Here is a 15,093-nt window from a genome sequence, read left to right as displayed (position 1 = left end):
AAAGAATCCAGATCCCCAGCCAACCACTCCTAACCCTAGTATCCTGGAGCCCTGTATAAGACCACTCTACTCCTCGCTAACCCAGTTGTAGAGCGAAATACAAGAGAGCTGAATCTTCCACTGACTCCAGTGATGATGATGGGCTCTGTTTAGGCCCCTTATGGACCAACCACCACAAAACCTGGTGACACCAAAAACTGAAGAAGGGGAATACAAATGGGCCGACTAGTACAGACACAACCCCACACCGCCAAAGATGGTGGACAAATGGTCCAAAGAACTACTTCCCCCACAAAAGGAGAGGTTCAAAGATCTAGGAACAACTGGAAAGACTGAAGGAGATCTATAGTCTGCACTCATTAGATGGAGTACCGATACTAAATGTCATGGTCCCTAGCAGCACAGACCGATGGCTTACTCAAAAAGTCAGGGATGCCTTAGGAGAAAGAGACAAAGGTTAGAAAAGGGATGGGAGGTCATCCAAAACTGCCTCAGGGAGTTTAATCCAGTCAAGACCAACTGGGGAAAGATAACTGCTTGTCAACAAAAATGTACTGAAGGTGTGTTAGAATACAATGTGCAGTTTATGAGAGTCTGGCTAGAACATTTGGGATTGACTGACAGGGACCATGAAGATGTAGACCAGAGTCATTTAGGTCCCCTAAAGGCCACTTTTGTGGTCGGACGAAAGCCTGAAATAGTCAAAATGTTGAAGGTATTAAAACCAGACTGGGAATGGATGGGAACTACATACAGTGAACTGGTAGAACAGTCCAATTGTCAGGATAGAGACATGGGAACAAAGGATGATGCAAGTCACTGGAGGAGGATACACAGCAAAAGGGGAATCAATGACCCAGCAAATGTTACTATTGTGGGAAAAAGGGGCACTGGTCCAAGATATGCTGAATGAAACAACATGTAAAGGGAACTGGTGGAACAAAAGACAACCCTCGACCCAGATCCAACCCTTCCCCTGAGCAGTTATTAACAGACTGTATCAAGAACATGACAATTGAGCAGCAGAAAGAGATGTTGAATATTACAAAAAAAACTAGAGGAACATGACCTGTCCCTCACTGTATTTACCATCCCCCCAGACTTCCCCCTCACTGAGGATGAACGATCAGTCCTCAGTGAAGGTCTCACCTTCATCCTACTACACCCCCGGGTCAATGAATTCCATACGCGTTGCGACGTTGAACTCTTCTTCTGCTGCCTCCATGCTTACCTTTTCAATCACGGCTCCAACCCGCCCTCCGAAGACCCCTTCTCACACCTCCAACATACTCCATCCTTTTACCCTCCTTTGACCTCTTTACCTCCGGCTGACATTGTGATATTGACCGTCTTAACCTGTCTGTCCCTCTCACTCACTCCAAATTCTCACCCTCGCAATGCGTAGTCCTCCACTCCAACCTCAACCTCACCATCAAACCAGTGGAAAAGGGATGTGCAGTGGTAGTATGGCGCACTGACCTCTACCTCGCCAAAGTCAGATACCAACTCATTGACACTTCCTTCTACTGCTCCCTCGAACATGCCCCCACCTCTCATCACCAAACCATCATCTCCCAAACCATCCACAAACTCATCATCTAAGGCAATCTCCCATCCACAACCTCCAACCTCATAGTTCTCCAACTCTGCACCGCCCGATTCTATCTCTTACCCAAAATCTACAAATCTGAATGCACCTATTGTCTCCGCCTTCTCCTGCCCCACTGAATTCATCTCCTCATATCTTAACTCAGCCTTTCCCCTTTGGTCCAGGAACTCCCCACATATGTTCGGCACACCACCCACATCTTCCACCTCCTCCGTGACCTTTCAATTCCCCAGCCCCCAACACCTGATCTTCACCATGGTCATCCAGTCCCTATACAAATCCATCCCCCATGGTGAAGACCTACAAGCCCTCCGTTTTTGTCTCTCTCCCTGCAACCTAACCAGTCTCCCTCCACTGACACACATTTGATTGGTGGAACTGGTCCTCACCCTCAACAACTTTTTCTTTGAATACTCCCATCATACGAGGGGGTAGCCATGAGCACCTGTTTGGGCCCAGCTATGTCTGCCTCATCGTAGGGTACATGGAACAGTCCATCTTCCGTAGTTACACTGGGACCATCCCCCACCTTTTCCTCTGCTACATTGATGACCGTAATGGTGCTGCTTCATGCTCCCACAAGGAGATTGAACAGTTCATCAACTTCACTAACACCTTCCACTCTGACCTCAAGTTCACATGGACCATCTTCGAAACCTCCCTCCCCTTCCTGGACTTCTCGGTCTCCATCCCTGGTGACTGACTCAACACTGACCTCTATTTCAAGTCACAGCTACCTTGACTACACCTCCTCCCACTCCCCTCCTGTAGAAACGCAATCCCTTACTCCCAATTCGTCCGACTCCACAGTATCTGCACCCAGGAGGAGCAATTCCGCTCCAGCACATACGAGATGACCTCCTATTTCAGAAGGAAGCAGGATGGCCTGTAAAAGATTATGAATGAAGTAGGCATGCTGCAAGGGTTTGCCGGAGGAAGTAATGAAACCTCTATGTTCTAGAGGGCGCCAAAATCATGGACAACACCAACGACACATCTGGGGTCAGTGTAAATGTTAGCAGACTGCTTATTGGCAAGAAAACATGCTCTGGTGAGGGCAAAGAGTTTGGCCACCTGAGCCGAAGTCCCTTCTGGTAGCGCAGCGGCTTCTAGGGTCTCAAAAATGGTGCAGATCGCGTAGCTTGCTAGCATCTGGTGATCTGAGGGGGTGGAAGGAGGAGCCGTCCACGAAAACAACAAGATCTGGATTGTCTAATGGGGTTTCAGAATGGTCAGGCTGTGGAGTCATAACCTCTTGAAACCATGCGTACACAATCATGGTCTCCCAAGGGGGATTTCTGTAGGACAGGGAGAAGAGTGGCTGGATTTAAAGCGGGGGCGCATTGGTTGGCATGGGACAGCAGAGTGATTTCATAGCCATTTCTCCTTGAAGCTGTAAAATGTTGAGTTGCTGCTGAATTTAACAACAGGAAGACCGAATTAGGAACAAAAACAATGCACAGATATTCAAGCACAATTTGGACAGACTATCCTACCATTATCGCAGCAGTCTCCATGGATCGGAAACAAGTCGGCATTACCCTTACAACAGATGGCAACTGTACAGAGTAAAAAGCTACAGGGCATCGGAAATCCCCATGCTGTTTTAAAATTCCGGACCCATACCCCTCCTTTTCATACACATATTGCTAAAATGGCTGCTTGAAATCGGGGATGCCAGGGCCGAGGCCAAACCCTGCTTCAGTTCATTAATGGCTGACAGCATTTCAGGTGTCCAGGTCACCTGGTTGGCTGTTTAGGCGAGGAGGCTTCACAAAGAGGAGCATCAATAACGCGGTAGTTGGGTATCCAGTATCTACAGTAGTTAACCATGCCCAAAAAAAGACAAAAGTTCAGTCCATGTAGTAGGCGGAGAGAGGCTGACAATAGCGGTGATATGGTTGAGAGACAGGGATCAAAAGCCGTGCAAAGGTTTGAAGCCTAAGTATTGCACTGACTGTAGGCAGAGCTGCATCTTTTCAACAGAAACCTTGTGGCCATCCTGGGCCAGGCAACGGAGCAGGGCAATCGCATCTTGCATACAAACAGCAGGCGAGTCAGAGGTTACTAATAAATCATCAGCGTGTTGGACCAAGGTACTGTTAGACAGGAGGTGGAGATCCTTGAGGGTCCAGTGGACCGCCAAGGCAGAGGGCTGTGTATATACCCTTGGGGAAGCCGAGTCCATGTATATTGGCAACCGCCGTAAATAAAGGCGAAAAGGTACTGGGTTTTGGGAGACAATTTGAGGGGAAAAAAAAGGCTGAACAGAGATCAACAACAGTGAAGCAAGTGGCTGAGGAACGGAGGCTAGTAAAGACAGCGTTCATATCGGATACCACTGGCGAGCAGGGGACAACAATGGCATTAACGGCCCTCAGGTCCTGCACATACGTCAGAATGCCTTGTTGGAGGAGGGAGTCAATAATAGGTTTAATACTTTCCCGGGCAGCGGACGACAAATTGCATTGCCGAATGGATGGCATAACGGCGCCGGTTTTAGGAGTGACCGTATGATACATTGTAGAGAGCACTAGGCCCGAGTGATTGGAATGTTGGGCCCATAGTGATGTCAGGAGTGTCTGAAGCAGAAAAGGGGTGTCATAGAAGGGAGGTGGGTGAGGAGTGTGTAGGACAAGGGGCAGTGCCTAAGGCAAAACCCCTCCCTGTTCAAGTAAGTGACGTGGATAGTCAGGATCTGCGGGATTTAGGGGTGTAAGGTCTGTTGACAGATCCTGAAGTCTGTTCATGCCACTCTATTAGGAAATATTAAAGACAGTTTGAAAGCTAGAGCAATACTCCTCCTGATTGTCCACTATGTGGAAAGAAAGAGTTTAATCCTTTTTCAGCTGAGATCACGACTTGTTAAATGGAGAGACATCAGTATAAAACTGTTGTATTACTTAGTCTTGATATGCATTGAGTGTTGTTGTGACTTGAATCACTATTTGCTTAAACATGAAACTTCTTTGGAATGATATTACTTAGTGTTGCAGGTATGGTTTTTCTAAGATTGTTATGTTTTGGTACTGTTGGTTGAATTTAAGATAAAATATATAAGAATGATGAGTTTGTGTGACCTGTTCTCAATATTGTCCAACAAGGGCAGCCCAGGAAGAAGATGTGAAATTCACACCTGTTAACAGTGACCAGGGTAGCTGTGCAAATAGTGTAGGGCTTGTTCGTCCCCAAGTCACAGGGAGGTGATAGGAATATCTTGGTATATGGTTATATTTTAGACAGGTTATTTTAGTTTAAGATAGAATGGAGTCTAAAGGCTAGCTTATTAATATTTCCATCTGGATACAAGACCCATGAGATCATATTATCATGGAGATGAATTTTTGAAATGGGAAGGGTCTACAGGAAATCATGAATGGTTTGGGTTATAGGACTTTTTTAAAATCCCTGAATCTTTTAGGCAGATAAGACGATAAGAATTGCGAGGGACAGAGCAGGAAGGTATTGAAATCTAGTCCAACAGCAAAGTAACCTGAGTAAAGAAATTGCGGACCCTGTCAGTCACTATGAAAGCCTTGGGTGGAATCTTGTCCATGAAAAGATTAAGTTCATGAGGCTAGAAAATTCACCTAGTTTGGCTAGAGAGGAAAAAGCCAACTCACCCCTAACCTAGAAAATCAGCTTTAGGATTTAGAGTTCTAGCTACAAAGGGAAAAGGAAGCAAAGCATTGACAGTTCAGAACAGCTTTGAGGAATATAGTGTCCATTTGAGAGTCAAAGTAAATTATTACAATTGAGGGGAATTTTCTGACATTAAAAGTTAAATGGGGATATGTTCTATAGCTTAGAGTATAAGTTGTCTAATAAATAAAATAATTAAAAAGTTTATGGCATATAAAAGGCTACTTGGCCCATCATGTTAGCTCCAACCAAAATATGAACTGTTTAACCTAATCTTAGTTTTCAGAATTTGGTGTGTAGCTCCACAGGTTATTTGAAGTACCTATCCAGACATGTTTTGAATGCATCAAGAATTTCTGCTTCTATAACCTTTTCAGGCAGTGCATTCTAGACTTCTACCATCCTCTGGGTGAAAAATGGTTTCCTCACCTCTCCTTTAGTCTTTCTACTAATGACTTTAAACATTGACATAAGTAGGGAGGATGTGTTGGGTAGGCTAGAGGTTATTAAGGTGGACAGATCCCCAGGACTGGATGGAATCTATCCCAGGTTGCTGAGGGAGGTGAGAGAGAAAATAGCTGGGGCCCTGACAGATATCTTTGTGGCATCCTTAAATACAGGTGAGGTGCCAGAGGATTGGAAGGTTGCTCATGTTGTCCCCCTGTACAAGAAGGGTAGTAGGGATATTCCGGGTAATTACAGACCAGTGAGCCTGACGTCGGTGGTGGGAAGGTGTTGGTAGTGGGAAAGTTGCTGGAGAGGATACTGAGGGATAGGAACTATTTATATTTAGAAAAGAATGGGCTTATCAGTGATAGGCAACATGCGGGGGAGATCATACCTTACCAACTTAATAGAGTTCTTCAAGGAAGTGACCAAGTTGATGGATGAAGGAAGGGCTGTTGATGTCATATAAATGGATTTTAGCAAGGCATTTGATAAGGTTCCCCATGGTAGACTAATGGAGAAGGTGAAGTCACATGGTGTGCAGGGTGTTCTAGCTAGGTGATAAAGAACTGGTTGAGCAATAGGAGACAGAGAGTAGTAGTTGAAGAGAGTTTCTCAAAATGGAGAAAGGTGACCAGTGGTGTTCCACAGGGATCAGTGTTGGGGCCACTGTTGTTAGTAATATACATAAATGATCTGGAAGAGGGCACTGTTGGTATGATCAGCAAGTTTGCAGATGACACGAAGATTGGTGGAGTAGCAGAAAGCATAAGGAACTGTCAAAGAATACAGGAGGATATAGATAGACTTGAGAGTTGGGCAGAAAAGTGGCAGATGAATTTCAATCCAGACAAATGTGAGGTGATGCATTTAGGTAAGACTAATTCTAGAGCGAATTATACAATGAATGGAAGAGCCTTGGGAAAAGTTGATGGGCAGAGAGATCTAGGAGTGCAGGTCCATTGTACCCTGAAGGTTGCTGCACAGGTGAATAGAGTGGTCAAGAAGGCATACAGTATGCTTGCCTTCATTGGACGGGGCATTGAGTATAAGAGCTGGCAAGTCATGTTAAAATTGTACAAGAAATTGGTTCGGCCGCATTTAGAATACTGTGTACAATTCTGGTGTCCACATTACCAAAAGGATGTGGGCGCTTTGGAGAGGGTGCAGAGAAGGTTTACGAGGATGTTGCCTGGTACGGAAAGTGCTAGCTATGAAGAGAGATTGAGTAGGTTAGGTTTGTTTTCATTAGAAAAAAGAAGATTGAGGCGGGGACGAAAGGTATAGACAGGGTGGATAGAGACAAGCTTTTTCCCAGGGTGAAGGATTCAATAACGAGAGGTTACGCTTTCAAGGTGAGGTGGAAAGTTTAAGGGAGATACACGCGGCAAGTACTTCACACAGAGGGTGGTGGGCATCTGGAACACGTTGCCAGCAGAGGTGGTAGAGGCAGGCATGGTAGATTCATTTAAAATGTGTCTGGACAGATGCATGAGTAGGTGGGGAGCAGAGGGATACAGATGCTTAGGAATTGACCGACAGGTTTAGGCAGTACATTTGATTCAGCTCAAGAGGGCTGAAGGGCCTGTTCCTGGGCTGTAAATTTTCTTTGTTCTTTGTATGCTCCTCATCATCTTCTGAGGCAACTAAACTCTTCCTATCCACTGTATCCAAGTTTCATACATAATGTTGTACATCTTAATCAAATCTGCCCTCAGTTTCCTCTGTTCTAATGTAAACAATCCCTCACGGCTCCATTTTTCCAGACCCAGCAACATCCTCATAAATCTTCTTTGTTCCTTCTCTGGTGCATTACATCTATTCTGTAATTAGGTGACCAGAACTGCAAGGAACTCAAATTATAACCTAAATAATGATTTATACAGTTCCAGCATAACCTCTGCATTCTTATATTCAATGGTTCGGATAATGAAAGAAAGGATTCTGTATTTATTCTTTACCACTATGGCGGCTTGACGGCTACCTTCGTAGACATTGAGCCCAAGGTCTCTCACTACTTTTACATGCCTCAGTATTCTCTCATTTACTGTGTATTCCTTTGTTTTGTTCGACCTCCCAAAAAACATCACCTTATATTTGTCAGAATGAATTCCATTTGCCACTTACCTAGCAACTTGACTAATCCATTAATCTATTTAATAAATAGTATTTAGACTACGTTATTTTGAGATTGTTAATTGTAGTAAAAGTCTTAAAATGCGAAATATTAATGTGTGATCTTTCAGTCAGTCTGTGGAAATTTAACTATATTTCTGAAAGTTCACTTTTGGAGTCATAAAATAATAATACTATGCAGATGTCTACCAACCTATCTGTTGGGAAACTGGGATTGTATAGTTGTTGTTCTGTAAGGAAACATATACCTGGATTGCTTATTAAAATTTAGGCAATTGGAATACCATATGGCTACACAAGTTGTGGGATGTATTTTCTATCCTTTCTGCACCAGGAACAAAAGGATTTGTAGTGCCATTAAAGAACATCTTTCCCCTTCCCTATGCATGATTAACTGAAAGGATTGCGAGCAATGTATATAAGAAAATAAAAATACAATGTATTCGGATTCAGTTCTCGAAGAATAGAATTGAAAAGCTGAAAACGTGTATGGAAACTTACTCAGGACACACTTGGAGTGTGTTCCATTGGAAAACATCAAGGAGGTCATAGGAAAGTTGCAAAAGTTATTTGTAGTGACTGTACCAGAACTGTATTGCTATCAGCAAAGGCTGAATAGGCTGGAACTTTTATTTTTCTAATAGATTTTTTTTAGTTATTAAGAGATTTGATCGGACAGTAGAGGAAGGTGGGCTAGATATTACAAACTGGATGTGTTTTCAGCACAGGGATGCACTATATAGGTCATGTGACCATCCCACCTTCCCAAGGTCACCCCCATAATTCCTCTGGTAGAAGGGTGCTAAAATTAGTAGTTAAACAATTAAGGAGAAATTGAATTTGTTAAATGGGATGGGAGTGGGTAGGGTTTTATTAAAGGCCTACAGAGCAAAGGCAGAAAGAAAAAAGTGCATCTCATTGAGGAAATGTCCTGCATGTATAAAGGGAACCACTGCTCCAAATCTGCCCTACAAATTCTGGCCCCCACTTCTGCTTGCTGGGCACCAGGACCTGTCCCCTCTCTAAAACATTGGCACAGTCATGGGCCTCCTCATGCAGTTTTGACATCTCCTATGCAGTTTTGGCAATGCCGAGCTCTAGAATTGGTGAGAATGGTGGTGCTGCTGGCTAGGCTGATTGACCAGTAGGATCTGAGGGCAGCACTTTGTTCTGACTGACAAACAGAAGTCCTACAATTACGTAATACAATCAATTGGCAATGCATTATGACTGCAGGTAGGTTTCTTTTTGGTATGTCGGCTCACTCCTGACTTTCCTTCTACCTATAATCCAGGTATATATTTCCTTCTATGTATGCAAGCAAACTGCCTAGGATTTAATGTCCAATGTTTTGGATCGTGGAGAGTCCTGGGAACTGGGCCCATAAATATGTTAGTCACTAATACATTAAATAAGGAATTTGAAGAAATCTTTTTAACCTGGGAGTGGTTAGAATGTAGAAATTGCTATTACACAATGTAATTGCAGTTAATAGCATGAATGCATTGAAGAGGAAACTAGATAAGTACAAAAATGTGAAAGCCATAGGAATTTGTGTTGGTCAATGAAGTAGATTAGATTAGATTACTTAGTGTGGAAACAGGCCCTTCGGCCCAACAAATCCACACTGACCCTCTGAAGAGCAACCCACCCAGACCCATTCCCCTACATTTACCCCTTCGCCTAACACTACGGGCAATTTAGCATAGCCAATTCACCTAACCTGCACATCTTTGGACTGTGGGAGGAAACCCATGCAGACACGGGGAGAATGTGCAAACTCCACACAGACCTTTGCCTGAGGCGGGAATTGAACCCAGGTCTCTGCTGGTGTGAGGCAGCAGTGCTAACCACTGTGCCACCATGTAGAGTGTAAGAGACTCAAGTGGAGCATAAGCATAAGCATCAGCGTAGATCAATTGAGCCAAATGGCCTATTTTGTGATTAAAGTTCTGTATAATTATATCCCCTAGGTAATACTAGTTATATTTTTATCAGCACTTTGATAGGCCATGTTGATTTTGACCTAATTCTTTCAAAATATGCTGTTGAAATGATTATTTTACGTATGTCTCAATTTATGCATAATTCATATGTACCTATATATCATGTATATTTCATAAATATATATTGATCTAAAAACACCACTTAATTTTTAAAAAGGGGCTTTAGAAATGTTTTCATCATCTTGTTCCACCTCTTTATCTCACTTCACAGACATTTCTACTGGTTATATTCTTCTTTATACTTAAAAGTATATTAAATGTTTTACATCAATAAAGGCAGAGATTGAAGTGAGACAAAGAAATACAAAGTTTTCCAGGTTTTAAAAAAAATGCAATTGTTTACTATTCAGAGGTGCAAACTTTAGGTACCGGTATTCTCTAAAATTGAGCTATTTTTGTTAATTACACCATTCAACAGATTCCATATACAAAATGGCAGTCTAAGCAGTTAATTTTGCTACCCCTAATAATCTTCTGCAGAATGATTCTGCATGGATGAAGGCTGCTCAGCCCATCCAACCTTAGCTGATTTTTCTTTCCTGTCCTCGCATGAAATTCAAAATAATCTACCAAATAAATTTCTTCCATAAAAATGTAATGTTGCGAGGTAGATATTTTGTTCTTTTTGTTTGGGTCGTTATCTCTAATAAATATCTCCAATTTACTGAGCAATGTTGTTTAATGTCTATAATCACAACTTTCTAACTACTAAGCACTAAAACTGTGACTTGAAGGCCTACCCTCCAGTCTCTATATACAAAGCAATGGGACATTAGAAAGGCTGTTCAGTGAGGCAAGATTGTATTGTTGAAAAAAAGTGCCTTTTATAAAGGATAACTAATTGAAACCTATCTATCTATCTGTTTAGGTGAAATATACATGGACTAAAATCATAGTTCCTCTGGCTCCACGTAGGACAATGGGCAGCAAGGCTCTGCCATCAGCCCTGTTGTATCACAATTTCTATTGCTTAAGCCCAGTGTTATCCCACGCATGGAGATCCTTCTTAAAATTACTTTGCCAGATGGAATATCACAAAGAGTTAAGTAAGTCAGTATTTCTCATTCGATTTGCTTTTGTTTCACGAGTGTCATAGAAAACACAGTCTAAGCCACTATGAAATTAAAAGTCTTCCTTCATTTCTGAAGAACAAATATCAGGCTTGAAATGTTAGCATTGTTTTCTTCCCAGAGATACTTCCAAATCTGCTTAATTGCTCCAGCAATTTCGGCTTTTGGGTCAGACCTCCAGCATCTGTAGTTCTTTGTTTTATTCCTTCATTTTGTTTTTGTTGTTACTTTACTGAGTTACAGTTACTTTACTTAATTAGCGAATGCTCAAATTAGCCCACAAACTTCTATTGTTCTGCTTTTTAAAGGCTGATAGATGTTCCAAAACAATACATTGATTTCCTAATGACTTTGAATCCTTTAAATTAATAATTACCAAATTCATGAATGCAAAACTTAAATTTCATTTTAAAGTTGAGCATGATCTGGCAAAACTCATGCTACAAGAAGACTTTGAGGTATCAAGGTTTTAGTTACAAAGATAGATTACAGAAGAAGCAGTGTGAAAAGAATCAAAAGAGTGTTCACACTTATAAAGAATCTAGGCAGATAGGTAAAATTGTGCCCATTGGGTTGAAGGGCTGAGAACCAAAAGACACCAATTTGTTATGATTGGCAAGTGAACCAAAAGGCAAATAAAGGATTGTGAGAGGGGAGATAGTGGCAAAGTGATTCTGCCAATCTGTTAGGAATTCAGAAATTGAGGCTATGGTAATTCTTTGGGGACAAGGGTTTCTGTCACACAGTGAGTTTGGAATATAAAACGAATATCCGTCATGGTGACCATGTTGACTGTCTAGCATTTTTTTACACCATGTGTGGTTCGGAATTAAAGTGCATTGCATACAGGTGTTAGTGATGTTAATCGTGGCTTTTAAAAGGGAATTGGATAATTTTCTAAAGAGAAAAGATTTGCAGGGTGATAAGGAAAAGACAGTGGAGAATGATTAGTTGAGTTGCTCTTGAACAGACTTGGCAAAGATACAATGGGCTGAGTGACCTTCTGAACTGTAACCATTATCTATCTTAAGTCATGCCTTTGGATTGAGAGTGATTGTCATCGTATGATTCTATCTGTTTGGCTGGAAATGGAAAGTAATCCAAGATTACTGATCATTCCTTACTGCAAGTAAACAAAGTTTACCTTAATTTTGTTCCACAAATGTGCTGGCTTAAAATAAAGAAACATCCACAACACAAGTGTTAAGTAATAACAATACCCAGCAAGAGAAAATCTAACCAATTCCCCTTGAAGTGCATTAATTCTAATAGAATTATCATTGTGAAATTCCCCCATGATCAATATCCTGGCAAATATCACTATCCAGAAACTGAACTGGGGTAGTCATAGAAATGTGCCTAGATGAGAAAATCCGATTTAGGAATGCTGTAGCAAATGACTCCCTCTTGATTTTCAAAGCCTGTCTCACCAACTATAAGACACAAGTCAGGACTGTGATGGAATACTCTCCACTTGCCAGGATGAATATAGCTCCACAACACACACAACAGGCAAACCACATTGGACAAAGCAGATCGCTCAAGTGTTGAAAAATGTGTTGCTGGAAAAGCACAGCAGGTCAGGCAGCATCCAAGGAGCCGGAGAATCGACTTATGCCCGAAACGTCGATTCTCCTGCTCTTTGGATGCAGCCTGACCTGCTGCACTTTTCCAGCAATACATTTTTCAACTCTGATCTCCAGCATCTGCAGTCCTCACTTTCTCCCAGATCACTCAAGTGGTGTGACATTCAGAACTTTAAACTTTCACTGTCTCCAGTACTGATGCTCAGTAATTGCAGTGTGCACACTTACAAGATACACTGCAGCAACTTGTTAAATTATTTTCAATAGCACCTTCAAAATCCAACTTTATCACTTGGAAGAATAAAAGCAAAAGGTACATAGGAACACAGCCTATCATTATCCCACAAATTCATTGACTTGAAACATATCACTGTTCTTTCAGCAACAGTGTCAAAAAAAAGGAACTCTTACATTGTTGAAGAACCTAAACCATGGAGTTTTAAAAAATTCATTTGGGAAGTAGGCTACACTGAGTTGGCTATCATTAATTGTCCATCCTGAATTACTCTTGAAAAGGTGGTAATGAGCTAACTTCTTCAACTGTTCCCTTTAGTCCAGTTACGCCCATAATGGTGTTGGGGAGGGAGCTCCAGAGTTTTAAGCCAGTGATTGAAGAAATGGCAACATACTTTCAAGTCAGGATAGTGATTGGCTTGGAGTGAATTTGCAGGTGATGTTGTTCTCATGCATCTGCTGCCCTTGTCCTTCTAGATGGTAGTGGTCATGTGAGGTCTTAGACCTCTGCTGTGCAACCTGTTCATTACTGCAACAATCCATCGGTGCACAGATTCATAGTGAATCTTTGTGGATGTGATACCAATCAAATGGACTGCATTGTCTTTGTTGGTGTGAAGGAATCAGGGGGTGATGCAGATTCCTATCCTTTGATATGCTCTTGAAGACACATTATTTTTATAGCTAGGCCAATTCAATTTCTGATCAGTAATAACCCGGAATGTTCATCATAAGGGATTTATTGAAGATAATGTTATTGAATGTCAATGGGCAATGGTTTGATTCTCTCCAGTTGGAGTTGGTCATTGCCTGACACTAGTATGGTGCAAATGTTACTTGTCACTTGTTATCCCAAGCCAACATATTGTTCAGTCTTGCTGCATTTGGACATGATTGCTTCAGTATCGGAGGAGTCAGAAATGGTGTACGGTGTGTCATGATGAATGAACATTCCAACATCTGAACTTAGGATGGAAGGAAGGGCATTGATGAAGCGGCTGAAGATGGTTAGGCCAAGGACGCTACCTGCAGAGTTGTTCTGGAGCTGAAGTGACTGATCTCTAAAAACTACAACCATCTTCCTTTGTGTTAGGTGTGATACTAACTGAGAAATTTCCCCAATTCCCACAGCCTCTAGTCTTATTAGGGTTTTTGTTTATAGACTCAGTCAAATGCAACCTTGCTGTTAGGATGCTTATTTCGCCAACAAAGCTTACATTCCATGAAAATAGTTTTTTAAAAATCAGTTATGTATCAGAAATAAATGTATTGATCAATTAATGCAACATTGTAGTATTCCAAACTAATGAACAAATTACTGATGTTAGATTTAATAAATTACATAATTAAACATTTCTGTATTAAAACTTTTACTTTGGAACAGGTGGAAAACTAGAGTTAGGTATTAAAAATGTCTTCATAAGAAGATAGTTGCTATTAATTCAGTAGAGGAAAGAACATTCTACATTTTGCTAAGACCCACTTGGGAAAGTGCACCAATTCACAAGCCTCATTACTCCCAGAGTCAACACAAAAGTTAAGGATTTAATCAAATCACACAAAAGCCCTGTTTATCTGTGTCTGTTGGAACCAAGTGAACAAAAAATACCAACCAGACTAACGTACTTAAGCAAAATAAAGAACTGGAGATGCTGGAAACAAAACCAGAAATTGCTGGAGGAACTCAGCAGAGCTGGTAGCATCTGTTGGAGTTAATGTTTCATGTCCAATGAGTTCTGAAGAAAGGTTACTGGACTCAAAATGTTAACTCTGTTTTCTTTCATGCTGAGTTTCACTAGCAATCACTGTTTTTGCTTGTAACATACTTGCATTTATTACAAATAATTTATCACAAATAGTTATGAACTATCAACATATGGTTCTACTGATTAAAACTCTAACTACTATACATGTACAAACAAAACAAAATTGTTCAATGGGTGAAAGGAGAAAAAATTGCAAGCATAGGTTGATAGCACTAGTTCACAGAATTTGTAATGATGATCCATATGGCTTGTCTGGTTTTCAATATTTTTCCCCTAGGTGCCTTCACTTCTCAGGAGGAACAGGGTAATCGGTATATAAACTGCAAAGTCTCTTTAGTGCAGCAATTCCTTCCAGAAATAATGTTTCAAAACACTTTTTTCCCCCTCCATTTTACTCTACAATCAAAAATACAGGAAATATACCATAAGTAGAATTAGGCATTCAGCTCTTGGAGACTGCTCCACTATTCAACACAATAATTGCTAATCTGATCGTCAACTCCACTTTTCCCTCATATGCCCATAACCCTTGACTAAAAATCTGAGCCTTGTATACGACCTTCTATCTGGATCAGTGGTGCTGGAAGAGCACAGCAA

At 41.4% G+C, this 15,093-nt stretch overlaps 1 protein-coding gene and 1 long non-coding RNA gene across 2 annotated transcripts in view; one reads left to right on the top strand and one right to left on the bottom strand.

The window, feature by feature from the left end:
- Positions 1–3,181, bottom strand: part of camk4 (calcium/calmodulin-dependent protein kinase IV) — a 161,457-nt gene extending 158,276 nt beyond the window's left edge. Inside the window, exon 1 of the mRNA XM_043710559.1 lies at positions 3,106–3,181. The gene's annotated coding sequence lies outside the window, so the exon portion shown is untranslated. The remainder of the gene's footprint in view (positions 1–3,105) is intronic.
- A 126-nt stretch (positions 3,182–3,307) lies between these two features.
- LOC122560181 overlaps positions 3,308–15,093 on the top strand; it is a 47,017-nt gene continuing 35,231 nt past the window's right edge. Inside the window, exons 1-2 of the long non-coding RNA XR_006314686.1 lie at positions 3,308–3,832; positions 10,709–10,886. This is a non-coding gene — a long non-coding RNA (uncharacterized LOC122560181). The remainder of the gene's footprint in view (positions 3,833–10,708; positions 10,887–15,093) is intronic.

This window comes from Chiloscyllium plagiosum, chromosome 2 (assembly GCF_004010195.1).
Source record: "Chiloscyllium plagiosum isolate BGI_BamShark_2017 chromosome 2, ASM401019v2, whole genome shotgun sequence".
Taxonomy (NCBI): Eukaryota; Metazoa; Chordata; class Chondrichthyes; order Orectolobiformes; family Hemiscylliidae; genus Chiloscyllium; species Chiloscyllium plagiosum.
The sequence above is the reverse complement of the archived record's forward strand: the minus strand, read 5'-3'. Positions and strand labels throughout refer to the sequence as shown.